Here is a 25565-nt window from a genome sequence, read left to right on the forward strand (position 1 = left end):
TAGCATTGTCTTATTGATGGTTGTTGGGGCAAAATAAAACTTCCTTCTTGGAAATAGTGAAAGTGTGAAAGAAAAGCTTGTGGGTAAGGGGAAATTGACTCATGGGTATATTAATGCAGTAGCTTCCACACCTCCCATTAAAAAAAAAACAACTAGTGGCTGGGAGCAGTGGCTCACGCCTATAATCCCAGCACTTTGGGAGGCTGAGGCAGGTGTATCAAGAGGTCAAGAGATTGAGACCATCTTGGTCAACATGGTGAAACCCCGTCTCTACTAAAAATACAAAAAATTTGCTGGGCATGGTGGTGCGTGCCTGTAATCCCAGCTACTCAGGGGGCTGAGGCAGGAGAATTGCCTGAACCCAGGAGGCGAAGGTTGTGGTGAGCCTAGATCGTGCCATTGCACTCCAGCCTGGGTAACAAAAGCGAAACTCTGTCTCAAAAAAAAGAAAAAAACAACCAGTAAAATAGCCTATCAGGTGGATTTTCATTAAAAACTGTTCATTCATTACGTTTATAAACAGATTCTGAGAGGTTTTGAATCAGATTCTACATGAAAATAAGGCCAAAGAGGTCCAGTAAAAGTATCAGTGAAAGCATAGATGTGAGATTTCTCAGTCATGTTATAGAATGAGATCTCACCTGGCTAATGGTCCAGGAAAATACCAGTGCCTCTGGCATTCACTTCTAACAAGAGAGGGGCTGGAAAATCTCCTGGTGCATGAGAGCCATCATCCTGCAGCAGAATCCTCCAGCATTTCTGCTGGGCCTATGGTGGTCTCCTTGCTTTTGTGGAAATAGAATCTTTGCAAATGCCAATAGCCTATTTGGACTTAATCTCCCACTTCAACCTCCCAGAAATGCTTGTCAGAATGAAAATATAGTAACCCAGGACAACTGGTTTGACTACAAATCTTTTTGGAAAACCAGGAATCTTTTGTTTTTCCTTTGTAAATCTCACACATTTTTATCCTCAGATACAATTAAGATAGGGTGTGCGGTTTCAGGGCTTAGAATTATATCTACTTTAAATTTCTTTATAATTATCTGCAGAGCAGAATATTGGGGAGGGAACTGCAGCCTCTCTCCTTGAATTAACTGAAAAGATTGACAGGCTATTCTCATTTTCAGACTCTTAGAAAATTTTAATTTGTGATAGCAATTTCACTTCAGATAGCTCACTGAGCTGTATTCCTTAATTAATTGGCTTTTCTGAGTGCATAAATCTAGATTTAAAATGCTGTTATCTTTGCACTGAGTTTCTGCTGATTGTCCTTCTCTTCAGCTAACCTGGAAAGAACTGCTCATCGCTCATATTCTAAAAACCGGCTCAGGTGCTCAAATTCAGAGGATAATTCCTACATTGGTTTTCCACCTTCTCTCAGTTCTAAGGGGTTTTTTGCTTTGAATGCTTATTAATTTTTGAAGTTCTGTCAGTCGCTTTTTCAGGGGCTGGATGTAACTGCAGAGCCTTTTCCTGTGATGAGAAGTGGTTCTCTCGGTGTCATATGGTGGCACTGGTGGTAAGGGGGCTGAGTCCACAGGGGACACAGCACCACTAGGTCTGCCTCTCAGAAAACAATCAGGATCTGGTTGTGCTTCCCACAAGGGTGTCTCTTCCTCTCTGTCTTCAATGCTGTGGAGCTTGACCATTTCAGTTATCCTTCCCAGCTGGGTGTTGTTTCTGCTGTGCCCTCTCCTCTCAGCACTGGTGACAACAGGCAGGGCAAGGGAACCTTTCCTGTAGATAACCCAAGACCATGCCAAGCACTGAACAGAGAGCTGCCACTGGTCAGGGCCACCTCCACTCAGTATCCCTCTATGGTTGCCAGATGTAAATCAAAGATAATAACCCAGGCAAGTTGCAATCATTTCAGAGGTTTATTTTCCAAGGTTGAGGATGATGGCCCATGACATAGCCTCAGGACATCCTAAGAACATATGCCCCAATATGAGTTCTCACTTATTTAAACCAAACAAAATAAAATTTCCTAAGCCATTTCTGACTGACTACACCTGATTTTATGTAGATACAAATATATCATAATACATGTATATATGCAGAAACATATCTAAACACACATACACACACATAAAGATCTTAGAGCTCTAATTTTAATATCAGTCTTGAGGTAATAAAACATATAAACTTATGTGAATAAAAAATAGATCCAAATTATTTTTCTCATAAAATTTGATAAGATTAAACTTTAGTATTTTTTTAACAGGAAATTTTACAAAGGCTGTGAACCGAATTTGGAGTAAAGCAGTTCAAATCAGTTTCCACTATACTGGATTGGACAAAGAAAAATTAACTGTGAAAATGTGACTCAATTATGTAAGGAGGCCCAAAATATAAGAGTTCTAACAAAGTTTGAACAGTATTTTCTTGGACTTGGTTCTTTGTCTTTGAAGGTAAGAATGTCATTTCTTTTGTTATAGGGAAGATATCTTTTTATATTTTAAATAGTATCTTGCCTTGTCACCCAGGCTACAGTGCAGCACAGTCTGGAGAGGTGTCTTTACATGTGAATTTCACTTTTTGGTTTTAAGAAACAGAGTGAAGGTCAAAATATTTTTAAAATATCTGCTGGTTTTCAAGTATTTTTATTTGAATAATCAGTATGCCAGAATAGCTAAGGAGTTTTTGAAACAAAAGAGTTTAGCTAAAAGAGGGATAAAGAGGAGGAATTGCAACAAGGGGAGAAGAAACCTTCAGAAAGGAAAGCACCTCAGCTGGCTCTGAGACTATTTTGCAGTAAGGAAATTTTTGAGCCCTGAATGAGTTGTTTTTTTTTTTTTTTTTGCCTCAAGCTAATGAGAAGTACATGTCTTATTTGGAATATATAATTTTATAGCCATGATCTTTTAGTTTAATTTTAAAAACAACAAATCGTGTTAATGATCCCTGTAATGTTTAGATGTGTCACCAGTTAAAGTCCCAGAAAATATCTCAGCATGCTTTTGAACTTTGAGACCCCATTTTAAGGTGCTCTAGTTTAATGCCAAATACACCAAAGCCAATTAAACACAAGTGTCTAATACTCAAAGGCCAAATAAACTCAAGTGTCAATGGAAAGTGAACACTGTACTTACTAGGAAGGATGATAACCATTTTCCACTGAAGAGAAAAAAATCCCCTCACTTAAACCTTGGACCCCAAACCTTGCAGCCAAAGTCCACAGAAGGAAATTGATTCCCTCTCCAAAGGAAGTCTCCTAAACGGGAGGGGGAAAGACCACTACTAAACCAAATTCTACATAAAACATAACTCCACCAAAATCAGGAGTTTCATCCAAGACAGACTCACCAATAAGGAGTTTCATCCAAGAGAGATTCACCAAGAGACTCACCAAGTGGAAGTGGGGGACTCAGAGGGCCCCAGTGTGATTCCTCACACCCTACTTCCAAGGCAGGTAAGGCAGCTTAGTATCCCACTTCTGACACCATGTAGATTAAAGTCAAAATAAAAATGTAAAAACAAATTTCTAAATTTAATGCTTCACGTGGGGAAGAAGAATTGAACTTTGGGCATACATGCAGACTAGGTTGTTTCTGATATGTCCAAAAAACAAAGGGAAACTTTCAGATTCTGTAAAATAGAGAAATGTTACACACTGCTTTTCAAGAAAGATTATTGGTACTAGTAAGACTTTGGGAAGCAGACAAGGGTGGTGAGTGATGGTGGTGGACAAAATTCATTTAAGATTTACAGCAGTCCATTTCAGGAACTATTAGATAAAACTGATCCCAGGTGTCAACATTCAGATTCAGCAGCCAGTCTTGCAGAGAATTACGTTTCAGGAGGAACACTGCACCCTGAGTGCTTTTTCCCCCTGCCTTCTCAACTCTGTTTTAGTTGGGTAAGACAAGAATATCCCAAATAACTCTAACAATACCCAGAGTACAATATGCAGCTGCATCTTCCCGGTAGACCAGAGGAATAACATTTGGTGGCATCTGTGTGGTTGAAATTGCTGATCTCATGACACAGTGAAGGGCAGTCTACTCTATCATTCTGAAGTTTTCATGCATACTGTGCACAAAGACATAAAGAGAAATAAATACATACACACACATAAATGTAGATTTTTTAAGTCTAAAACAAATATGTGATATTTGTAATATCACATATTTGTAAATGTATGCATCAACATATAAAAATAAAAATTGCAATATAGATATTTACACATAGAACTTGCTAGCACAATTTGTCACTCTATGGACATCTTTTTCCATATAAGACAGATGAAAACTAACCCCTAAGGATGGTCCAGAAAATGGTGTATCAATAAGTGTTGGTAGAAGAGAGACTTTCCCCAGAGAGGTAGAAAAAAAGTGTAGAGCCCCTAGGTTATGGTGGAGAAACTGGAAATGTGAGTTGATAAAAATAGTGGTGAACTGGAAAGACAGCCGAGCCATGATAAAACTGCACTAATGGACACTGAAAGCTTTTGGGATGAGGAATGTGGCCCCAGATGCTAAAAGATACACAATCCCAAGGAAACCTATTCTTCCATCCACAGTTGGTGGATCTGGAGATACCTATAGACAGAAACCCACAAACAGGAGTGAAGAACACTGAGAACAGGCATGGAAAACATAGGTCTGAATTAAGAAATCCTTGTGTACTCCAAAGTAGGTAGCAGATGAAGAAAGCCAGGTCAAATGAAGGCTGCTAGACACTGTCAGCCAAGGTGGATGGATGATGCTGTTGCACAATCTAGTGACCAGATTGTAAAACAAGACAGTTGCAGCACAGTGGATGTGAACAATGCCTGTGCAAGACAGGAAGCTTACACAGGCACTGTGCAAGCCCCCAAGGCTCTGGGCCCATGTATCTGTTTCGGGGCCAGAAGCTCTGTTATTTTTTCAGCTGGCCTTTGGATTTCAAGTCTACGACGAGAAGTGTATGGCCAGGCAACGACCCCTGACTCTCATATTCTGAGACTCTTGGGGAGATGGCAACCAGAGAGGACCTGACTGGAAGACTGATTGATATTACCTGGTCCCATAGGCTTTTGGTGGGGAAACAAATGGCCCTGACACGCAGAGACCAATGCACAGCTGCTTCTTCCCAGTCAACCAGAGGAATGACAGTAGATGGCATCGCTGTGTGTTGGAATTGGCTGTTCTCAAGAAAAAGTGAAGTGCAGTCTCGCATTCTGGAGTATTTCACATCAGCAAAGACATGACACAATATGAATATATACATGCACAAAAATGTGGATATTATTAAATATAAAAAGAAATATGTAACATGTAAATATATGCATCAACACATAAAAATAACATTTAAAACATATATATTAATATGTACAACTTCATAGTCCTGACTTCCACTAGGTGGTGGTATTTCTCCATGCAGGACAGAAATATATGCACATAGATGAATATATGAATAAAGATATCATATATGGTTATATATAAGTATAGACACACATTTATAAGGAAATACAGAGATATATAAATATGTATGCAAAAATTAAACATTATCTTAAAAAAACACACACTCATGAATACACGCAGATTTACTTGCATGTATACTGGGGGCCATTGGGCCCTCTTGCCACCTGTCAGTGAAGGGAGACAGAAAGGCCACTGGAGTCTTGCCCTGAACATTACAATGACCCTACTCTGATGGCAAACACCAGGCCAGGGACTTTAACCAGAGCCTATCAAAGGGCTGTCATCCTCTAGAAGGAAGCTGTCCATTCCTTCCAATCCTTTCAATCAGGATAGATGCTTGTTTTTTTGATACAGAGTCTCACTCTGTCACCCAGGCTGGAATGCAGTGGTGCAATCTCAACTCACTGCAACCTCTGCCTCCAAGGTTCAAGTGATTCTCGTGTCTCAGCCTCCTGAGTAGCTGGGATTACAGGTGTTTGAGCCACTGCACCCGACCGATGCTCTGTTTTTAAACACGAAGGTATGTGAAAACAATTTTGTCTCAGTATGGGTGAGTGGGAAGAAGGCTTTCCGTGGAAAGGCAGAAAGGCAAGGTCTGAGCCCCCAGGATTGCCTGAAGGTACTGTGAGTGTGGAGGAGTACAATAGTTCTGTGCTGAAAAACAACCAGGCCAGCTTAAAACTGCACTGATTGTCGTTGGCGGTTTTAGGGGAAAGTAAACCCAGATACTGAAGGTTACACAGTCCTGAATAGCCTGTTCTGGCGGGTTTCAGCTAGGTCTACAGAACCCTGCAAAACAGACACGAAATATCTAAATTCAAGATACCTGGGGTCCAGGTGCCTGAGTCCTCCATTGCAAGTAGTAGAAACATGGGCAAATATGCAAATATGTGTGACTTGACCTACACTTCTGGACCCCAAAGTAGAAGACTGGGGAGAAAAAACAGGGTGGCTCATGCCTGTAATCCTAGTACTTTGGGAGACCAAGGCAAGAGGATTCCTTGAGCCCCGGGGTGGAGGCTAAGGTGAACCATAACCATGCCACTACACTCCAGCCTAGGCAACAGAATGAGATCCTGCCTCAAAAAAAAAAAAAAAAAAAAAATCCCAGGTCAGAGGTTACTTGGTGACCCTGTCAGCCCAGGTGGATGGAAGAAGCCTTATTCCCACACTGGAGTCTGGCTTGTGGGTGGAGGCCAATCCATCACAGTGGGTGTGAACTGCACATATGCAAGCCAGGAAGCTGAACAGTGACTGAGAAACTGGGTAGGGCATCCAGCCCTGGGCAGGGACAACTGCTAGCTTTTAAGCCTGATTTAATTCCCAAGATAATGTCAACTCATGGATGGCCATGCAGAAAGTTCCATCTTTTCTGTTGTTAGAGCTCAGGAAGGTATAGACCAGATATGACTTAATGAAAGACTCCTGGATTTTACTTGCTTCCATAGGTTTCGTGCCCCCATTCACCCAGGAACAAGTCAATTCTCTCTACTTTCTCCTAGTGCAGGGGCATAACTTCTTCCAAACACAAGAGATTAAACAGTCAGTTGCAAAGCTGTTTCTTTTAACTAGAACAGAAAAACAATGCTCCATAAGGTCTCAGCTTTTGGAAATCACAGCTCTGAAAAACATCAGAACGCAGTTTGTCAGTGTGGAGTATATCATACCTGCAGGACACAAGCAAACAAACAAGTAATAAGTATACACACACATAAATGTCGACATTTTTAAACATAAAAGCATAGATAACATATAAATATATGAATCAAGGTATAGACAAATAAAAATTAAAGATATTTACACATGTGACTTTCTAGTGCTGTCTTCCAGTCTATGAAGATGTTTCTCCATGTAGAGCATATACACATACATGAATCCATATATAGAGACACACACATATAAAAATAGAGATATTGTGTATAATTATATATATATATACACACCCAAATACATAGAGCAAAAATGTATAAATATAAATATCTATCTGTGAGATCGATATAAACTAAAAGAAGCCACAAACACAAGCACACACACACACACACATACAGATGCATTTAACATTATAGTAGGGGTCACAGGGACCTGTTGCCATCTACTGTCAGCAAAGACAACCAAAAAAGCCACTGCAGTCTTTCCTTGTCAGTTCCATGTGACCCCACCCTGATGGCAAACTCCAAGCTTTAAGCAGACCCAACCTGAGAGCCATTACTCAACAGTAGGAAACCTATTCCCTTCTCTAAAACCTTTGAATCGGGAAATGTACTCTTATTGTAAACATCTGAGGTGGGCACCAACATTGGTATTTCAGGTGTGGGTGGCATTTTTGGGTGGGTGGAGAAGAGGCTTTCCAGAGAGAAAAGAATGAGTAGGTCTGAGCCTACAGTATAGCCTGGGGGCACTGTGACAGTGGGTTGTTTAAGACAGTGCTGAGCTGGAAGTACAGTCAGGCCAGGGTGGGTCTGCACTGAGGGTCACTGGTGGCCTTTAGGGGCCAGGCAAATGGCCCTAAGTGTGGAAGGCTACACAGTCCTGAATAAGCCAGCTCTGGCCAGTTCCAGCTGGATGTGCAGAACCCTATAGGGCAGTCACAAGGAACTTCTTGATTAAAGACACCTGGGGGCCAAGTAGTTGAGACCTCTGTTACAAGTGTGTGAAGCATAGAAAAGGTATGTGACTTGACATGAATTCCTGTATGCCAAAGGAAGAGGCCAGTGAAGAAAACTGGGTAAAAGGCAACTGGTGGATTCTGCTAGTCCTAGAGGATGGAAGCAGCCTGTGGTCAAACTGAAAACAGGCTTCTGGGCTAAAAGCCACACCGCTGTGGTGGATGTTAAACATGCACAGTCAAGCCAGGAAGCTGAAGACAGACCTAAGACCAGGAGACCTAAGACCTAAGACCAGAGACCTAAGACCTGGGCCAGGAGCACTGCTAGCTTTCTGGCTGGATTTTGGATCCCAAAACAAGACCAAGAAGTCTATTTGCATCTGCAAAGACCCATCCCTTTTATGCTTTGAAGTGCAGGATGTCATGGATGAGATAGAATTTGAATGGAAGACCACCTAATCTTAACTGATCCCATAGGACTTTGGCACTGCCATTATCCATAAAATAGCAGTTTGCTCTTTCTGCTCTCTTCTAGTGCAGGAATGCACTTTTCCCAATCTCCAAGGAAACCAGTGTCTCCTCTATTCATAGTGCAGTGTACAACCGTGTCTTCTTACAGGACTAGAAAAACAATACTCCATGGGGTCCTTTTTGGAACTGCTGCTCTCAAAAAACAATAGAGCATAGTCTGTCTGTCTGGAGAGCATCACCAATAGAGGGCATAGGCAAAAACATGACTAAAAATCAATATATACACACAGGTAAATGCAGATATTTTTTAAATATATTAAGAAATATGTGATGTGTAAATATATGTCTCAACATAGAGACAATAAAAATTAAAATAGAGATATGTATACATACAATTTTCTAGTGTTGTCTACCAGACTGTGGTGGTGTTTCTCCCTGTAGGAGAGAAGCAAATATATGTATATATTTGTACATATATGTGAAGATGTATAATATATAATTACTGGTATATATACATAAATGTATACAAACATAAATAGAAACATCTATCTATGAGATAAATATAATCTGAAAGGACCCACAAGCACAGTCACATACCAACACACATACAGGTGCACCATTGCCACCTCTTGGAAGTAAAGAGAGATAAACAAGCCACTGAATTCCTTTCTTGCCAGTTCCGTGTGACCCTGCCCTGATGACAAATACCAGACCTGAGACTTTAAGCACATAAGCCTAAGTGCCATCATTCAACAGGGGGAACCTATTTCCTTCTCTAAAACCTTTGAATCAGAAAGGGTTCTATCTATTCTATTGAACATCAGAGGTGGAGTCAGTGAATGGTGCTTCAGTTTGGGTGAGGGAAAAAGAGACTTTCTGTTTAGAGAAAGAAAGGTTACATGTGAGCTTCCAGGATAGGCTAAGGGTATTGTGACAATGGATTAAGTAAAATGGTACCAGGCAAAAAGCTCAGTCAGCCCAGGTTAGGTTTGCAATGAGGGTCATGGTGGCTTTTAGGGGACAGGCATTGGCCCTACACGTGGAGGACTACACAGTGCTGAGCAAGCCAGCTCTGTCTCATTCTGGGGGGATCAACAGAATCTTACAAGGCAGACTTGAAGAAACTCTCATTAAAGACAGCTGGGGCCAGGTGGCCAAGGCCTCTTTCACAAGTACAAGAAACATGGACAAATGTATGTGGCTTGACATACACTTCTTGTCTCCAAAGTCAAAGGCCAGTGAAGAAACAGTAAGAGGCCAACTGCTGAACCCTGCTGGCGGCCAAGGTAGATGGAAGCTGCCATGGAGAGTAGCAAACATATTATATATATATACATAAATGTACATGCACATATATAGATTTTACATGTAACTACCCATAGGTATATATACATAAGTATATTAAAAACATATATAAATCTAAAAATTTATCTGTGGGATAAACCTAATCTGAAAGAACTAACAAACAGGCAGACACCAACACATGCACAGATGTGTTCACATTATAGCAGGGATCACTAAACACTTTGCTACCTGCTGTTAGCAAAGGGAGCTGAAGAGGCTACTGGCTCTTTCTTTGCCAGTTTCATATGTATCTTTCCTGATGGCAAACACCAGGCCAATGACTTTAACTAGAATCAGTGCAAGTTCCATCACCCTCCAATGAGAAGAGTTTCAACTTACTGAAACCTTGCAATCAAGGTAAGTCCTCTTCTTTTGAACACCTAAGGTGAGTTCATACAATCATGTTCCAGTGTGGGTTTGTGTAGAACTGTTTTTGTGCAGCCAGAATTAAGGGTAGATCTGTATCCTCAGAATGCTCTAGGGACAAAGCAAGTATGGTGATATGCTTTGGCTCTACTTCCCCACACAAATCTTGTCTCAAATTATAATCCCCATAATCCCCATGTGTCAAGGGAGGGACCTCAAAGGAGGTGATTGGATCATGGGGGCAGTTTCCCTCATGCTGTTCTCACAAGATCTGATGTTTGTTTTGTTTTTGTTTTTGTTTTTGTTTTTGAGACAGAGTCTCACTCTGTCACCCAGGCTGAAGTGCAGTGGCACCATCTCACTGCAACCTCTGTTTCCCAGGTTCAAGTGATTCTCCTGCTTCAGCCTTTCAAGTAGCTGGGATCAACAGAACCCTACAAGGCAGACCACCGCCATGCCTGGTTAATTTTTTGTATTTTTAATAGAGATGGGGTTTCACCATATTGGCCAGACTGGTCTCAAACTCCTGAGCTCAAGTGATCCACCTGCCTCAACTTCCCAAAGAACTATGATAACAAGCATGAGCCACTGCACCCAGCCTGATGGTTTTATAAGCATCTGCCATTTCCCCTACCTGCACTTCTTCTCTCACCTGCCACCATGTAAGATGTGCTTGCTTTCCCTTCTGCCATGATTGTAGGTTTCCTGAGGCCTCCCCAGCCCTGCAGAACTTTGAGTCAATTAACCCTCTTTCTTTTGTAAATTACCCAGTCTCAAGCAGTTCTTTATAGCAGTGTGAGAACAGACTAATACAATAAATTGGTACCACATAGTGGGGCACTGCTCTGAAGATACCCAAAAATGTGGAAGCAACTTTGGAACTAGGTAACAGGTAGAGGCTGGAACAGTTTGGAGCACTCAGAAGAAGACAGGAAGATGTGGGTAAGTTTGGAATTTCATAGATGCTTTTTAAATGGCTTTGACCAAAATGCTGATAGTGATGTGTACAATGAAGTCCAGGCTGAGGTGGTCTCAGGTATAGATAAGGAACTTGTTGGGAACTGAAGTTAAGGCCTCTCTTGCTATGCTTTAGCAAAGAGACTGATGGCTTTTTGCCTCCACCCTAGAAATCCGTGAAACTTTGGACTTGAGAGAAATGATTTAGGGTATCTGGCAGAATAAATTTCTAAGCAGGCTGGCATTTAAAAGTTTACAGAGCATAAAAGTTTGGAAATTTTTCAGCCTGACAATGCAGAAAAAAATTTTCTGGGGAGAAATTCAAGCTCATTGAAGAAATTTGTAAACGTAATGAGGAGCCAAATGCTAATTGCAAAGACAATGGGGAAAATGTCTCCAGGGCATGTCAGAAATCTTTGAGGCAGCTCCCCTTCTCCCACCACATTATAGGCCTAGAGGCCTAAGAGGGAAAAATGGTTTCCAATGTGCAGCCTTCAGACTCACTGCCCTGCATCCCAGCCACTCCAGCCATGGCTAAAGGGGTCCAAAGTACAGCTCAGCCTGTTGCTTCAGAGGGCACAAGCCCCAAGACTCAGTAGCTTCCACATGGTGTTGTTCCTGCAGGTGAACAGAAGACAAGAATTGAGGTTTGGGAACCTCCACCTATATTTCAAATGATGTATGGAAACGTCTGAATGTCCAGGCATAAGTCTGGTGCAGGGGTGGAGCCTTTATGGAGAACTTCTGCTAAAGTGGTGCAGAAGGGAAATGTGGGGTTGGAGCCTACACACAGTCACCACTGGGGCACTTCCTGGTGGAGCCATGAGAAGAAGGCCACCATCCTCTAGACTCCAGAATAGCAGATCCACTGACAGCTTGCACTATGCACCTGGAAAAGCCACAGATTTTACAGCAGTGTGAGAACAGACTAACCCATATGGGTAGCTATGATGATACTGGGCTGGAAAAACAAACAAGAGAGGGTTGGACTGAACTAAGGAAGAATGGGGTTTTGTGAGCCAGCAATATGGCTCCAGATGTTGAATGTCTCACAGTCCTGAATGAGCCTGTCCTGTCTGATTTTAGCTGGATCTTGAGGACTGTATAGGACAGGCTCAAAAAACACCTGCAGACACCCAGGTACTAGGTGCTGGAGGCCTCTTTTACAATTTTGAGGGGCATGAGAACAGGGGACTGAATTTACAGCCTCCCCTTCTGTATGCCAAAGTAGGTGTCAGACAAAGAAAACTAGGTTGGAGTCATGGTGTTAGATCCTGCCTCCTTACATGGATACCTTTTACCAAATTAGGACCCAGTTTGTGAGGCTGGGCTGGTTCATCACTGAAAATGTGTACTAGAAGTACAACTTTTTAGTCTGGTCTTTGCGTCATCAGTGCTAGGTTGAGAAGTTTACGGCCATGCAAGCCCAAAGAGCTCCATCTCTTGTGTTGTTAGAAGCTCAAGGAAGTAGTGGTCAAATGGGATTTGAATGAATAACTACCTGATATTACCATATTCATGGGCTTTTGTCTCCAGCATTCACCCTGAAACACCAGTTCAGCTCTCTCTGCTCTATTCTAGTGCAGGAGGACAACTTCTCCAAAACACCAAGGCAACAAATGGCCCTGACACACAAAGTCCCATCTACATCCACATTCACGAGGAGTCTTAGGATTTTGAATTGCTGCTCTCAAGATATAGTGCAGCACAGTCTGTGACTCTGGAGTGCTGTATGCACACAGGTCACACGCAAATACATAACCAGAAATATGCATATACATGTAAATATGTATGTTTTATTTCTATGTTTAAATTTTTATTTGTGCAAACTTAAGGGATACTTGAGAAATTCTGTTAATATATATAATGTTCAGTGGTCAAGTCAGGGTACTCAGAGTGTTCATTACTCTGGTATGATACATTTTTGTTCAGTGTAGTCATCCTACTCTACCATCAAATGTTGAATTCATTCCTTCTATATTATTGTTATGTTTGCACCCTTTAACTCACTTCTTTTTATCCTTCCCCCTGTCATCCATTCACCTTTTCCAGTCTCTTATATCTGTTTTTCCACTGTTTGCCTTAATATGTTCTAAATTTTTAACTCCCAGAGACAAGTGAGAACATGCAATATGTGTCTTTCATGCCTGGCTTATTTCTCTTAACATAATGACCTCCAGTTCCATCCAAATTGTTGCAAATGACATGACTTCATTCTTTTTAAAGCCAGAATAGTAACCCCTTGTGTATATATGCCACATTTTCTTTATCCATGCATTCACTGATAGACATTTAGATTGATTCCATCTTTGCTATTGTGAATAGTGCTGAAATAAACATGCAAGTGCAGGTATCCCTTTGATAGACTTACTTCTTTTCCTTTGGGTAGATACCTAGAAGTGGAATTGCTGGATTCAATGATAATTCTATTTTCAGTTTTTTAGAAATTTCCATACTGTTTTCCATAGTGGCTGTACTTGTTTACATTCCGACTAACAGTGTATAAGTATGCACTTTACTCCACATCCTTAAAAACATCTGTTTTTTTTTGTTTGTTTTTTGTTTTTGTTTTTGTCATTTTGACAGTAGCCATTCTGACTGGAGTACAATAATATCTCATTTGTCATTTTGATTTGCATTTCTCTGATGATCGGTGATACTGAGCATCTTTTATATACCTGATGCCATTTGTATGTCCCCTTTTGAGAAATGTCTATCCTTATCTTTGCCCACTTTTTAATGGGATTATTTGGTTTTTCCTGTTGAGTTGTTCAAGTTTCTTGCAAATTCTACATATTAATGTCCTGTCAGATGAATAATTTGCAAACAATTTTCTCTTTCAACGGTTGTCTCTTCACTCCTTGATTATTTCTTTTGCTGTGCAGATTTTAGTTTGATCAAGTCTCATTTATTTTTGTTTTGTTGCCTGTGCTTTTGAAGTCTCAGCCATTAAATCTTTCCCTAGACAAATGTCCAGAAGAGTTTTTCCTAGATTCTCCTATAGTATTTTCATAGTTCTGGGTCTTATGTTTCAGTTATTTAATCCATTTTGAATTGATTTTTGTAAATAGTGAGAGAGAGAGGTCCTGTTTCATTCTTCTTCATATGCCTACACAATGTTTCCAACACCATTTTTTAAGAGGGTGTCCTTTCCCCAATGTAAGTCATTGTTGCCTTTTTTGGGGATCACTTGGCTGTAAATATGTGGCTTTATTTCTGGGTTTTCTATTCTGTTTGTCTGCTTTATACCAATATCATGCTGTTTTTATTACAGGTGACTAGATGCTTTTCTCTCACTGTTTTAGGATTTGCTTTTTGGCTTTCACTTTGGATAGTGTTTATAACGTGCCGTGGGCAAAAGCTTTTTGCATTATATATGCCTGGGAGTCATCAAGCCTCCTGTATCTGAATGCCTAAATCTCTTGTAACATATTTAAATATATCCACCAGTATATTAAAAAAATAAAATAAATATTTATACAAATATATTTGTATCACTGCCAGTTGGTGGCAGCATTTCTTGATGCATACAATAAGAAAATATAGATTTATATTTATAAATAAATATACATATATAATGGCATATATGTATATATAAACATAAATGAAATCTATTACATATTCATATATATACACACACACACACCTATAGTAAACATAACTCAAAAAAACAACACATACATACAGATGCACTTACATTTATACCAGGGGTCATTGAGCCCTCTTGAACCTACTGGCCGTGAAGAGAGCCATAAAAATCCTAAGAGCATAAGAAACATTCCTTTGCTGTGCTATGTAATCCTATGCTGATGGCAAATACCAGGCCAGTGCTTTTGAGCAAGACCCAGCCCACATGCCATCTCCACCAGTGGGAAAGCTCTCCACTTTTCCCAAACTTGTCGATCCGAATAGGCACTTTTAGAAAACTACCTAAGGTAGGTGCATACACTGGTGTTCTAGTTTGAGTGAGTGGATGAAAGACTTTCTGCAGAGAGGAATAAAGACAGGTCTGCACCCTCAGGTTGCTCTGAGGCAGTGAGAATGTGGATAAGATTGTACCAGCCTGGAGGAACAGCCAAGCCATGACTGATCTGCACTGAGGGATGATGGAGGCTTTTATGGGCCAGATAAATGGCCCCAGATGTTAAAGGGTACACAGCCCTGCATAAGCCTGTCCTGGCTGGTTTCAGCTGGATCTAAAGAATACTGCAGGGCAGCCTTGAAGAACTCCTGAATTAAAGACACCTGAGACCAAGTACCTGCGATCTCTTTCCCAAGTTTGAGAAGCAAGAAAAACAGGAGACTGGTTTTGCAAATCTTTTTTTTTTTTCATGCCAAATTAGGTGATAAAGGAAGAAAACAAGATCAAAGATAGAGTGTTGAGCCCCGCCTCCTCAAACAAATGGCTGATGCTTGTTGCCAAACTAGGGCCCAGCCTCTGTGGCTAGGTGATTTCCTCATAGTAAATGTGAACTGCGCATGCGTAAGGAAAGCCCTGAGACCCTGGGGGAGGCATCTGGCCTTGGGCCAGGAGCACTGGGATCTGTCCCATGAAAGCTTTGGATAAGCAAAGCTGTTAGAAACTCAGGGACATGGTCACCAGACAGGACTTGAATGGAAAACCCCTTAATATCACCAGGTCCCATGGGCCTTTGTCACCTTCACCTGAAAACACCAAGTCAACTCTCTCTGCTCTCTTCTAGAGTAGAAGTGCAACTTCTCAGAAACACCAAGAGAACAAACGGCTCCGCTACTGAAACCCACTGTGTAACTGGATATTCACACTAGACTAGAGGAACAACATCCAGTGGGGGGTCTCAGTGTTTTGGAATTGTTGATTTAAAAAAAATTGTGACAAATCTGTCAGTGTGGAGTGTTTCATGCCTACAGAGAATAAGCAAAAATGTTTCTCTCTCTCTGTCTGTCTCTCTCTCTCTTTATATGTACACACACATAAATATATATATTTTAAGAAATAGGTAACATATAAATATACTCATCAGTTTGTAAATAATTAAAAGATAAAGTATAGATATTTATAGAAATAAATTTGTAGTGCTGTCTGCCAGTCTGTGGTGGAACTTTTCCTTGCATGCCGGAAAAAATTATACACTCAACTGAAGGAATTTCCAAAATTTTATTAAAAAGTAGAATTAAAAGATAAAATTTTAAACATAAACTTTATTTTTTAACATAAGCTCCATCTAATGTAAGACAGTTTTGTAAGTAATGACAGCAATTGTTCAGTCCATCTCCAAAGAACTGATGGTCCCGGGAATTTCATTATGTCTGTGCAGTCTTTTTTTACATTATTAACTAAACAAAAATGGATGCCCTTTAGAGGTGTTTTTGTTTAAGATTAGGAAATAAAAAGCAGTCAGAAGGAGCCAAATCAAGACTAGAAGGTGGATACTTGATGATTTCCAAGCAAAACTCTTACAGAATTGCCCTTGTTTGATTAATGGAATGAGCAGAAGCATTATTGTGATGGAGAAGGACTCTCTGGTGAAGCTTCTCCAGGCATGTTTCTGATAAACTGGTGAGTTTATATGTTTTACAAATTCATTACTAAAATTCTAAATAAAAGCTATAAGATCTTCATGTGTGTTTATGTATACTTGTCTGTCTGTTTCTGCATGTGTACATATACTACGTTATATGTTGTGTCTACATAGTACAATCTGGTATAATCAGCCAGAAAACTATCAAAATCCCAGTGCCATAGCCAGAGACATTTGAACTATAAACCAGGAAGAGAAATTGATATTTTTCACATAGTAGACAGCTTTTGCTAAGACATTAGAACAAGAATCCATGTAGTAATGAAAATCCTACTCCCTCTCAATGCTACCCTTTGCACTTGACAAAATAATGCATAATTAAATGCTCACAGTCAGTGACTGCTATGGGTAATTTGAAAAAAAAAAAACCTGACCTTAAAAAAATCCTTCTGGCCAGGTGCAATGACTCACACCTGTAATGCCAACACATTGGGAGACCGAGGCAGGCGGATCACTTGAGGTCAGGAGTTTGAGACCAGCCTGGACAACATGGCAAAATCCCATCTTCAGTAAAAATACAAAAATTAGCTGGCTGTGGTGGTGTGTGCCTGTAATCCTAGCTACTCGGGAGGCTGAGGCAAGAGAATAGCTTGAACCTGGGAGGCAGAGGTTGCTACGGCAACTGACATGTTGCCACTGCACTCCAGCCTGGGCAACAGAGGAAGACTCCATCTCAAAAAAATAAAATTCTTTTAAACTACCTAGTGGTCGTCTTTGATAATAATCCTAACGCAAATTTTTGTTCAAACTGTAGTGCTGGTACCTTTCGTAGAGTTGGCATCCTCTGCTTTGATTCAACCCAGTCATAAAATGCTACTCGATGGTTACAACAGTTCTCACCCCGTTTCTTCCATGGTTTTTTAAATTTGTTTCCTTGGTTTTTCTTAGGCTTGAGATACTGGTTTAAAATCATTGTGTAAACCAAATTTAATATTGTGGTTAATTTTTTTTAAGCTTTGTTTTTCTTGCCTGTCTAATCTTTATAAAGCCATCTCTCCCAGCAGGATAAGATTAGCCCAATGCTTTGTGATAATTGCTAATACCTTGGAACTGATAAGGTGGAACTCAATGTTAGACTCCAGGCAAAGTTGCCCTGAAGATTTTTTTCTTCCGACCTCACTGCTATTCAATGTGTACTGGGTCCCTCACATAGACTCTCCTACCTGCCCCTTGATGTGAGACAGAGACAACTGGGACAGGTCCATCCCCGCATCAAGAAACAATTAACTGCAAAAATGGTTCATCATAAATGCCTTCAGAGAAAGGTCTTGATCAAAAGGGGAAAAATGAAAGTCAGTCATGCAAGTTGCATTATTCTTTTCATGCCCAACTAAAAGAGAGTTGAAAAGCAAGAAGGGAAAAGCACTCAGGACTCATAACATTGCTCCAAGAATTTAATTCTCACCAGGCCTCGCTGCTGCAACGTCTTGTTGCAACTTGAAACCAGTTTTATATAATAACTTCTGAAGCAACCTGCTGCAACTCCAAGACTGGTTATCCTACCGCAGTCACTCAACAGTCAGACACTGCCAGGTCCCAAAACTTTACTAGTCCTGAAGAGCTTTCTTTCAAAACAATACATGACATTTCTCTTTCTAATAAAACCTCTAACCTTCTCTTTTTTTCTTTAGATATACCAAAGACCACTCAGACTGTTTGACTGTTTGTATGCTCTAAATTGCAAATCTTGCTTTCCAAATAAAACATTTTAAATTTAGAGATTTGTCTCTGTATCCCAACAGACTCAAACAGAACACCTAGTTTAGAGACAGCTGGGAAGCCAGGTGGCTAAGGCCTCTTCCACTAGTTTGAGAAGCATGCAAAACAGGGTTCTGGCTTTACAAACGCTTCAGAATGCCGAAGTAGGAGACAGACAAAACCAGGTCAGAGTTAGCGTGCTGGATCCTGCCTCTGCACATGGATGGATGATGTCTACTGCCAAAGGAGGCCCAGCTTTCGCAGCTAGGTGGGTTCTTCCTAATGGAAGTGAACCACACATGCACCAGCCAGGAAGCAACAGAGAGTCCTGAAAACCTGGACAAAGCATTTGGCCAGGAGCCAGAAGCCCTGCCAGCTTTTGATTCAAGCCTTTGGATCACTTAAGGCTAGGCTGAGTAGTATATGGCCAAGCAAGCCAAAGAGCCCATTCCTTCTCTTAGAAATTCAGAGAGGCAGTGACCAGACAGGACTTAAGTAGTGGGGTTCATGATATGATCAGGTCCCATAGGCTTTTGCCACCCCTGTAGGACATAACAGCTAGCCAACTCTGTCTACTCTTCCCTAGAGAGAGAGCAAGTCTCCTCTCAAGAACCAAGGAAGCAAATGACTCACACCTGTATTCTAGTATACACTTGAGTCTGCACTAGACCAGAGTACCAACACTCAGTTGGGTCTCAGTCTTGTGGAATCACTACTCTCAAGAAACAGTGTAGCACAACATGTCCATCTAGGGTGTTTCATGCAAACACAACATAGACAAAGACATGTTAGAAATATATATACATACAAAAAAAATGCACATGTTATAAAATACAGAAAAATATTTAATGTATATAACAGATACATCGACATTATAATTAATACAGAAATATACATAGATATACATATGTATAGGTAGCTCTGTCTCCCACTCTGGCTATTTCTCCATGTGGTGAAGAATAACAAACAGAAATATATATATAAATATATATACACACACACAGACACACAAAATGTATACGTATACATTTAGAAATAAATATAGAAAGTGTTCATAAACACACAGATGTATAAACAAATGAATATATAAATGCAAATATGCACACATAAAATAAACATAACCCAGGGAAACACACACACACACACATTCACATCAAGGGCCAGTGAGCCTCTGGCCGCCTCCTGGCACTGCAGGAAGCCAAAAGACCACTGGAGTTTTTCACTGCCAGTTCCAGGTGTCCCTGGACTGATGTCAAGCATCTTATACCAGAGCCAGGACAAGGGCCATGCTACTCCAACAAAGAAGCTGTCTAATTGTCCTGATCCTATCAATCAGAATCAATGCTCTTCAAGTGCCAAGGGGAGCACACAGAGTCCCATTCTGGGTGGGAGGAATGCGGCTTTTAGTGGAGATGAAGAACTGCTGGGTCTGAGCCCACAAGGTATATTGATGTCAGTGGCAGTGTGGGTGGGTGAGGCAGCATCAGCCTGGAAGGATGCCCATGCCAGTGTAGGACTATGCTGAGGACGATGGGGGCTTCTGAGGGCCAGGAAAGTGACTCTACATGCTGAAGACCATGCATTTATGAGTAAGCCTATTCTGGCCAACTCCAGCTGGATTCACCAAGCCCTAAAGGGAAGGCTTGAAGGCTACCTGGACTGGGGACACCTAGGAGTTCAGATGCCTGAAATCTCTTCTACATGTTTAAGTGTTGGCTAGACAACTCCTTCTGGCTGCCAGAGCAGGTGACAGTCAAAAGGAACCAGCTAGGAGACAGTGTTGTACTCTGCCTCCCTAGGGGATGGGTGATGTTCATGCCAAACTAGGGCCCAGCTTGTGGCATGAGGCATGTCTGTCACGGCAGTTGTGAACAGCACATGTGCAAGCCCTGAGTCTACAGAGAGCCCCCAGGCCCTGGGCCAGGTACCTGTTCTCCAACCAGCAGCATTGCAAGCTTTCAATCACTCTAGGATTGTCAAGACTAGGCTGAGAAGGGCATGGCCATCCCAGCCAAAAAGAGCTCCATCTCTTCTGTGTTTATTTTTGTTTTTTAAGAGAAAGTGTCTCATACTGTCACCTGGGCTGGAGTGCAGTGGCGCAATCATAGTTCCCTGCAGCCTCAAACTCCTGAGATCAAGCGTTCCTCTGCATTAGCCTCCTGAGTAACTAGGATTAGTTGTGAACCACTACACCCAGCCTCTTGTGCTTTTAAAAACTCAGGGAGTAGCCTCTAGATAGGAGTTAAATGGGAGACACCATGGTATTCCCAAGTCCCATTGGCATCACGGCTCGCCCACCCCCGTGTTCCAAAACGGTCAGCCAATTCTCTGTGCTCTCGGCTTGAGCTGCAGACCAACTACCAAGGGATCAAATGGTTCTGATCCATGAGTTTGATATATAGCCTGCATCGTCACTCTAGAGCAGTGGACCAGCACTGGGCAGGGTCTCAGTCTTTTGAAATCATTGCCATCAAAAAACAGAATAGTCTGTCAGTCTGGGGTGTTTCATGGATACGGGGGAGAAGCAAAGATAGAAATATATATACATTCACACATATAAATATCTTTGAGTATTTATAAAGTAATAAAATAGATATAGACAGCAACATTTAAGTTAGTTAATTCATTATTTGCCTTAATTTGGTCATCACACCTTGTACACATGTATCCACATACCACTCTGTACCCCATAAATGTGTACAATTATGTGTTGGCTAAAAATTAAAGGAAACAAAGAATTCTATTCAGGAAAAATATTAAGAACATTTTTTTCAAGTGAACAGGCCACAAAAGAACTTAAAGCAGGTACCCAAGCAAATACTTATACATGAATCTCCATAGTGGCACCATTCACAATCGTCAAAGGTGGAAACAGTCCAGATGTCATCAAGGGATCAACAGATAACTAAAATGTGGTCCATTCATACAACGCAAGATTATTCAGCCACAAAAGGCAATGCAGCACTGATAATGTTATCACATGAGTGTACCTCAAAGATATATGCTCAATCAAAGAAGCCAGGGATGGGCCAAGACGCAGATTAGAAGCAGCTCCTGTGTGCGTCCCGGGAAGCTGTTCATCTAAGAAACCACATCGCAATCCATCCAGGCAGCCAGCGAGCAGAGTGGAGTGAAGCGGAGCAGAGAGGAGTGAAGCTGGGCTGCAGCCTACTGGAGAACAACTTGGAGCCAGGAGAAGCTCCCCAAAACGGGAAAGGGTGAGTGAGTGGGAGCCCTGGGGATTCCCGCTCTCCACAGGGACCTGTGCAAGACTGGGAACCAGAGAATCTCCCGGCCCCCGCCACGCCCCCTGCCACGCTTCTAAACTGAGGCAGAAAGCCACCAGGATGTTTTGTAGAAGCAATTCTCTAGTCCAAGGGGACCTCTGCAAGCCTTGGACCCCAGAACAGACTGGCACCAGTGCCATAGCCTCAGTGGAGTCTTGGTATCTGGGAGCAGTAAGATTGCTCCACCCGCCCTCTCCAGACAAGGTTCCTCCAGATCCTGGCCCAGCAGTCTCATTTGTCTGAACTCAGCCAGTGGGCGCAGCCTCCTGACGCTCTGGGAAACACTCGGAGAGCAGGGCCAGCCACTTCACCCATCCCGCCTCTAGCGGCCAGACAGGCCACACTCGCTAGAGCTTCCAGCCCCATGGCTGACCCCACGGGTAGGCAACACCTGCTAGAGCCTCCAGCCCAGCAGTCCCGCTTCTGTCTGAATAAAGCCTGCAGGCGCAGTCTCCTGATGCCCTGGGAAACACTCCGAGAGCAGGGCCAGCCACTCCACCCATCCCGCCTCTAGCGGCCACACAGGCCACACTCGCTAGAGCTTCCAGCCCAGTGGTCCTGTTTCTGCCTGAACTCTGGAGGTGGGCATAGCCCCATGTTCCCCCAGGAAGCTCCCAGAGAGCGGAGGAGATGACCCCACCCACCTCTGAAGTTCCTACCAAGCAAGACTTGCTGGCTTGTGGAGTCGCGGAGCCAGCTATATGCTATCTTCAAGAGACTCATCTCATACATGCAATGATACAGACGGGCTCAAAGTAACAGGATGGAGAAAAATCTACCAAGCAAACAGAAAACCAAAATAAATAAATAAATAAAAAGCAGGGGCCACTATTCTAATTTCAAACAAAACAGACTTTAAGCCAACAGCAATCAAAAAATACAAAGAAGGGCACGATAAAGTGTTCAATTCGATGAAAAGACTTAACTCTTCTAAATATATATGCAGCCAACACAGGAATTATTTGTGCACCTAGGAAGAGCCAGGGAGCACTGAGATTCATAAAAATTAGTTCTTAGAAACCTATGAGGAGACTTAAATTCTCACACATAGTGGGAGACTTCAACACTCCACTGACAGTATTAGGCAGATCATCAAGGCAGAAAGCTAAAAAATATTTGGGACATGAACTCTACACTTGACCAAATAGAACTAACAGACATCTACAGAACTCTCCACCCCAAAACACAAAACAACAGAGTATATATTCTCATCACCACATGGTGCATACTCTAAAACTGACCACATAATTGTTTTTGACAAAAAAAAATTCTCAACAAATTTTTAAAAATTGAAATCATACCAACCACACTCTTGAACCACAGCACAATAAAAATAGAAGGAAATACTAAGAAGATTGCTCAAAACCATAAAATTACATGAAAATTGAACAACCTGATCCTGAATGACTGCTAGGTAAATAATGAAATTAAGGCAGAATTTTTTTTAAAGTCTTTAAAACCAAGGAAAACAAAGATACAACATACCAGAATCTCTGCAACACAGCTAAAGCAGTGTTAAGAAGAAAGTTTATAGCATTAAATGTTCATATCGAAAAGTTAGAAAGATCTCAAATTGATGATATAACATCGCACTTAGAAGAACTAGAAAAACAAGAGCAAACCAACCCCAAAACTAGAAGAAGGTAAGAAATAACCAGAATCAGAGCTGAACTGAAAGAAATTGAGGCATTAAAAAAAATACAAAAGATCAATAAAATAAGAATTTGGTTTCTTGAAAAGAGTAAATAAGATAGAATACTAACTAGACAAACACAGGAAAAAAAGAGAGAAAATCCAAACAAACACAATCAAAATTGACAAAAGGGACATTATCAGAGATACAAAAAAATTCTCAGAGACCATGATGAACACCTCTAGGCACACAAACTAGAAAACCTACAAAATGTGGAAAAACTGCGGAAAGCACAACTGCCCCAAATTGAACCAGGAAGAAATTCAAACCCTGAACAGACTAATAATTAGTTCTCAAATTGAGTCAGTAATAAAATAAATTCCATGTGATTTTGTGATTTTGAGCAAGAAAAAGCCCAGGATCAGATGAATTCACAGCCAAATTCTACCAGACGTATAAAGAAGAGCTGCTACCATCCCTACACAAAACTACTCCAAACAATTGAGGAGCAGGGACTCCTCACTAACTCATTCTATGAGGCAAGCATCATTCTCATATCAAAGCCTGGCAGAGACACAACAAAGAAAAAACTGCAAGCCAATATCCCTGATGAACACAGATGCAAAAATCCTCAACAAAATACTAGCAGACTGAATCTACCAGCACATCAAAAAGTGGATCCACCATAATCAAGCAGGCTTTATCCCTAGAGTGCAAATTTGGTTCAACATGTGCAAATCAGTAAATGTCACTTACCACATAAACAGAACTAAAAACAAAAACCACATGATCTTCTCAACATATGCAGAAAAGGCTTTTGATAAAATTCAATATCTCTTTATGTTAAAATTCCTTAACAAACTAGGTATTGAAGGAACATACCTCAAAATAATAAAGGCTGTCTATGACAAACCCACAACCAACATCACACTGAACAGGCAGTAGCTGGGAGAATTCCCCTTGAGAACTGGAACAAGGATGCCCACTCTCATCACTCCTATTCAACACAGTACTAGAAATCTTAGCCAGAACTATCAGGCAAGAGGAGGAAATAAAGGCATCCAAATAGGAAAACAGGAAGTCAAACTATCTCTGTTTAGAGAGGGTATGATTTTATACCTAGAAAACCCTGTAGTCTCTGCCTAAAGGCTCCTAGATCTAAAAACAACTTCAGCAAAGTTTCAGGATACAAAATTGAGGTACACAAATCGGCAGGATTTCTTTACACCAACAATATCCAAGCTAAGGGCCAAATCAATAATGCAATTTCATATACAATAGACACATATACACACAGAAACACCTAGAAATACAGATAACCAGGGAGGTGAAAGATCTCTACAACAAGAATTACAAAACACTGTTGAAAGAAATTGAAGCTGACCCAAGCAAATGAAAAAACATTCCATGCTCAAGGACAGGAAGAACCAATATTGTTAAAATTGCCATATTACCAAAAGCAATCTCCAGATTCAATGTTATTCTTATCAAACTATCCATGTCATTTTTCACAGAATTAGAAAAAAAACTATTCTAAAACTTATAAGGAACTTTAAAAAAGCCCAAATCACCAAAGCAATCCTCAGCAAAGGGAACAAAGCAGGAGGCATCACACTACCTCACTTCAAACTATACTACAAGACTACAGTAACCAAAACAGCATGGTAATGGTACAAAAACAGACACATAGACCAACAGAACAGGATAAAGAACCCAGAAATAAAGCCACACATCAACTACAACCTACCAATCTTTGGCAAAGGTGACAAAAATAAGCAATGGTGAAAGGACTTCCTATTCAATATAATGATTCTGGGATAACTGGCTATCTAGATGCCAGAATGAAATTGGACGCCTCCTCATTACCATATACAAAAATTAATTCAAGAGCGATTAAAGACTTAAATGTAAGACCTCAAACTATAAAAACTCCCAGCACTTTGGGTGGCCAAGGCAGGTGGATCGCCTGAGCTCAGGAGTTCAAGACCAGCCTGGGCAACATGATGAAACCCGTGTTTACCAAAAAAAAAAAAAATTAACTGGGTCCAGGTGTGGTGGCTCATGCCTGTAATCCTAGCACTTTGAGAGGTTGAGGCGGGTGGATCATGAGGTCAGGAGTTCAAGACCAGCCTGGCCAAGATGATGAAACCCCATCTCTACTAAAAATACAAAAATTAGCCAGTCATGGTGGTGGGCACCTGTAATCCCAGCTACCTGGGAGACTGAGGCAGAGAA

The 25565-nt window shown here is 41.2% G+C and overlaps 1 pseudogene; it reads right to left on the bottom strand.

Moving 5' to 3' along the window:
• Positions 1-513: 513 nt before the first annotated feature.
• Positions 514-25565, bottom strand: part of LOC128929524 (tripartite motif-containing protein 75-like) — a 40147-nt pseudogene continuing 15095 nt past the window's right edge.

Source organism: Callithrix jacchus, chromosome 14 (assembly GCF_049354715.1).
Source record: "Callithrix jacchus isolate 240 chromosome 14, calJac240_pri, whole genome shotgun sequence".
NCBI classification, from domain to species: Eukaryota; Metazoa; Chordata; class Mammalia; order Primates; family Cebidae; genus Callithrix; species Callithrix jacchus.